Consider the following 4,965-nt stretch of genomic DNA (forward strand, 5'->3'; position numbering starts at 1 on the left):
AGGCACTAAAAATCATTGGGTTATGACAAGAGGAAGATCTGGATGCAAAGCATTCATTTTATAAAGACAAGTCAAGAGTTGCTGTGTTGGTTCCTAAAACTCTCCCATGTATTCTCTGATAGCATCCTATTGGTATTTGGGAGAAGAGTATAAGAACTTGGAACATGTGCTCCGGGCAACATAGAGAAGTTGAGATGCATGTAGGCATGTAAGGGACGTGTACATTTATTACATGTATAAAAACCAAACCAAACCACCTGTAGCACCTTTGTCCCTTCAAAAAATAAAGGCCAGGTCAATTTGTTCTCAAATGTATCTCAGGCAGGAATTCCCTCCTAGTCTTTGAATGGTGTCTCACCACCTGTACACCAAATCTTAATGTGCCATGCGTCCTTGATGCAAGAGATTTGCTAGAGCTGGAGAGACCCATTAGTGTAACCCAGTGGCGGGGCAGAGATGGTGCAAATGGGTGCACATGCACCTCCTGAATTTGGCAATTAGGTGAAAGTGTTCCAGTGCAATACTAAGTCTGGTAGACACTTCACTGAAACTCACTTGAAACACACACCAGGAGAAATTTTCTTACAGCTAAAAAGATCAGATATGTTGCATTCTCAAGACCTACTTCCACGTTTTTAACTGCTCTAAAGATCAAAGACCAGAATTCCCAAACACATTTTTATCTGATACCAGTCTTATTCCTGAGCTTACATTTTGCGAGACAATTTATACATATTTAAATAAAATAAATCTGGGGAAAAAAATGAAATGTTGATATTTCCCACCCAAATAGGAATAGTTTTGGCCACCTACTTATCCAGGTATTACTAAAAGCAAATAGTGGATGTAGAATGTATGAACTGATAGCTTCTTTCCAGTGGTTTGCAATAGCCCAGATGTGGACTGTTCAGCAGTACAGCCAACACGGATCCTGAAACATCAGCATTGGACTATGGACGTGAACCTCTGGTAAACATCTGCTGGTTCATGTCCAGTCAGTAAACGGTGCATTGCTGCTCCATACCATGGGTGTAAGTTATGACGGGGGAAGGTTATTTGTACTGGTTGTTGGCAATGCCGTTTATCATTTCAAAAACTTGGATTTTATATCATTGGCATGGGCCAGTGGGTTATAGGCAGTGCACAGCACTACCAATACTTCTCCTGACTGAAGTGCCTTTCAATGAGTGGTTTATAAAACAAGTAAACAGGCAAATGAACCAGAAGTCTGATATTAGGATGCAATCTGATTTCTTTTAATGGGAATGAGAAGAGAAACATACATTTTCAAAGCCAAAGAATGAGAAAGAGAAACAACATATTTCCAGAGTTTGAAACAGGTCTACAACCAATCCTCCACTCCAAAAAGCTGCATGCACACAAGCTGGTCTTCTTTTCTTCTCACAGTGCTAGATTTCAACAATCCCACTTTTCAGGAAAATAAGTCCTTTGAGTCAGGAAAAAGAGTTACACAAGGAAAGCACCAAGTAGCTTTTCTTATTCTACATTTTACATGCTGAAATGGATTTTGTTAAAAGCTGAAGGCCATAAGCAGGTGGTACAACTTGGCATAAACAGTCACATTGTGGTGGATGCTAACTTCCTTCTACGCCACTTTAGTCATAAAGTGGGTAGCGAACGATTGCATACCTGCTCTGCTACCTGAATAAGGGCATAGATTCTACATTTTACATGCTGAAATGGATTTTGTTAAAAGCTGAAGGCCATAAGCAGGTGGTACAACTTGGCATAAACAGTCACATTGTGGTGGATGCTAACTTCCTTCTACGCCACTTTAGTCATAAAGTGGGTAGCGAACGATTGCATACCTGCTCTGCTACCTGAATAAGGGCATAGTGCTATCATTAGTAAAGAGAGGGAGTATTACAGAAAAGAGATCTTCATGCACTGGAAAGATTTTCAGAGCTCCTGAGCGCCCTCGGCACCCGCAGCATAGAGAAGCAGTGGGTGTTTTGTGCCTCTGGAAACAATGTCCCTCTGCTCATTCCTGAATCTGAATCTTGTTCCCCATTTCTTGGCTATTCCTTTCTGTCACACATATTCCTGCTGCTTTAGCATGGCCCGCAGCCTCCGTAGCGGTATCTGTTGAGCTGGCTGGAATAAGAGGGGTATGAGTACCCAGTGCCCACTGAGCCTCTGTACCCCAGGTAGCCGCCGGCAGTGTATGGGCCGCCAATGCACTGGGGTTCTGAGGTGCCCACGTAGCTCTCCTGGGGGCAGGAGGCGAGGATGGGTCCGGGGAAGGTGATGGCCACCGGGGGTGGGTAGACCACGGCCCTGGAGTCACCGCAGGACGTCACGCAGGGCTCGTTCCAGGCATTGGCATATGGCCGCGGACAGGTCACCTCACAGGGGTTGTAGCAGCGGGAGCTGATCAGCTGTCCGTAGGAAGACATGTTCCTGCAGTGGAGGTTGGCCTGAAACACAGGAGGGAAAGAGGGGAACATAACGCACGTGAGGAATCAGAGTACAGCTCCTGCAGACGTGTGCTCTGCTCTAGGAGCCTGTGGTCTCCAGGGAGAAGGTGAATTTGCTGTTTGCTTCCATCTCTCTGTCTACCTCATCTTTCAGTCTGGAAAACCTCTTCCCTCCCTCCTAAGCAATGCCTCTGAAGCCTTTGTGCACAACCTCCCTTCTCCCCACATCAAACAGCACATCTTGCAGACAGATGCAGAAGCCTATGCTATAAAGCCCAACTGCAAGGCCAGGGAAACTTCTGGCCAGCTGGCCTGAGCTGAGTGCTGCACTGCTCAGGTGTACGACCATGAAACCCTGACCATGAATGCCTGCACAGCAATTTAAAACCAGCCCAGCTGTGAGTGGGCACAGACAGCTACAACTCAAGAAGTGGAGACATAGCCTGATCCACCCACTCCTCCAACCCAAAAGGTAGAAAAAGGCCACAACAGGATGAAACCTCAGAGTATTTTTGCAGAACAATTCTACAGTAGTTGCTAAAGCAATAGATTCACAAGCAGAAGGAGATACTGAGAGTTTTCAAACTTACTGGGTTCTCTGGGGTGGAGAGGTGAAGAGATGTGTATAAAGGAACGCTGAAGAGCGACTGCTTTTATACTATTTCCCAGCTTGCCCGGAGGATGGGAGATGCCCTGGATGGGAGAGGTCTTGATTAGTAACAGAACAGAGTTGATTGCACATCACACTGAGATGCATGCAAATGTTTTTTTTTACTCATTGTCCGTGTGTTGCCTGAAAAGTTCTCAGATAACCTTGGATAACTACAGCATGGAGCAGGTTGGGGCAATATACTAGTCAGCCCTGAGTAGCGACTGCTTTTATACCATTTCCCAGCTTGGCCGGAGGAAGGGAGATGCCCTGGATGGGAGAGGTCCTGATTAGTAACAGAATGGAACTGATTGTAACAAAGTTATAGGGTGTTTTGAGCTTCCACATTATAGCCTATGGATGAAATTTCAAAACAGCATGGAAACAGCAAAACTACCAATACTTCTCATGAAGGAGGTGCATTTCAATGAGTGGTTCATAAAACAACAAGAGACGAAGAAAACCAAAGGCTGATATTAGGGTGCAATCTGATTTTTTTTAATGGGAATGAGAAGAGAAACATACATTTTCAAAGCAAACAAAATGAAGAGTACAAAGAACATATTTCCGGAGATTGAAGCAGTTTGCATAGCTTTTCACTTTACATGTTGAAATGCATTTTCTTAAAAGCTAAAGGCAAGAAACTAATGCATTTGCCACACATGGTCACATTGGGATTGGCTGTTAATTCCCTTCTACATGGCTTTAGTCATGCAAAGTGGATTTTGAATGATTGCGTACCTGGTCTGCTACATGAGTAAGGGCATAGCGACATCATTCAGAAAGATATGGAGTATTACAGAAAAGAGAACTTCATGCAAAACGTCTTCCTAGTTGTGGTGATTGGTCGGTGTGAACTTCCCAATCATTAGTCCATGATGTTGTCACCTACAGAAGGGATTGGTGATCACATGAATTCCTTAGGTGGCTTTGAGCCTACAATTGCTTTGATGCCAAATATCACTTACTTTGCAACTTTAAGGCAGATATGTACAGAGAACATAGACAAGGTCCATGTATATTTAGACCAGTTAGGGATCTTAATATAATGCTTCCTGCAACTCCAGAAATGGGCTTTTAACTGTAGTGATGGAGAGGTAGCTATAGCAGTTTTTTATTTAGTTTATAGATATGGCTGCAACACCCTATTGGCTCTGGCTTGCAGAGGGAGGGTTTCTATTTAATGTTTCTGTGCTCTAAGGTGTGTCAAAAAGAAACCTCACATTAAGGTTTGTTTATGCTAAGCTTCATCACTTCTGGGTTTTCATACCTGCTTCCAAAGTGCATGGTGCTCGATCTCTTCAAATATGTATGCTATGGTTTCAGTTGATGCTATAAGATGTTGTTCCCTTTCAGATGAGAGGAAGTATCTTGCTCCATACTTATCTGGGGAGATAGTGAGCTACTTCCTGAGATATCTGAGGTGAGGATAGGGAGGTCTGAGGCTCTTGGGCACACCTCATGCCGAGGGAGCCCCAAAAGCCATGGGACTGAGCCAGGCTGAGCCCCTCAGGCACCAGGGGAAGAGGGTGGTAGATCTTAGCCTGCTATCATTAATAAAGAGAGGGAGTATTACAGAAAAGAGATCTTCATGCACTGGAAAGATTTTCAGAGCTCCTGAGCGCCCTCGGCACCCGCAGCATAGAGAAGCAGTGGGTGTTTTGTGCCTCTGGAAACAATGTCCCTCTGCTCATTCCTGAATCTGAATCTTGTTCCCCATTTCTTGGCTATTCCTTTCTGTCACACATATTCCTGCTGCTTTAGCATGGCCCGCAGCCTCCGTAGCGGTATCTGTTGAGCTGGCTGGAATAAGAGGGGTATGAGTACCCAGTGCCCACTGAGCCTCTGTACCCCAGGTAGCCGCCGGCAGGGGATGGG

General features: G+C 44.7%; 1 long non-coding RNA gene across 1 annotated transcript in view; it reads right to left on the bottom strand.

Annotated features, from left to right (window-relative positions):
• Positions 1 to 1,678: 1,678 nt before the first annotated feature.
• LOC106723197 overlaps positions 1,679 to 4,965 on the bottom strand; it is a 13,219-nt gene continuing 9,932 nt past the window's right edge. Inside the window, exon 2 of the long non-coding RNA XR_001359157.1 lies at positions 1,679 to 2,438. This is a non-coding gene — a long non-coding RNA (uncharacterized LOC106723197). The remainder of the gene's footprint in view (positions 2,439 to 4,965) is intronic.

Source organism: Alligator sinensis, unplaced genomic scaffold (genome assembly GCF_000455745.1).
Source record: "Alligator sinensis unplaced genomic scaffold, ASM45574v1 scaffold182_1, whole genome shotgun sequence".
In the NCBI taxonomy this organism is placed as follows: Eukaryota; Metazoa; Chordata; order Crocodylia; family Alligatoridae; genus Alligator; species Alligator sinensis.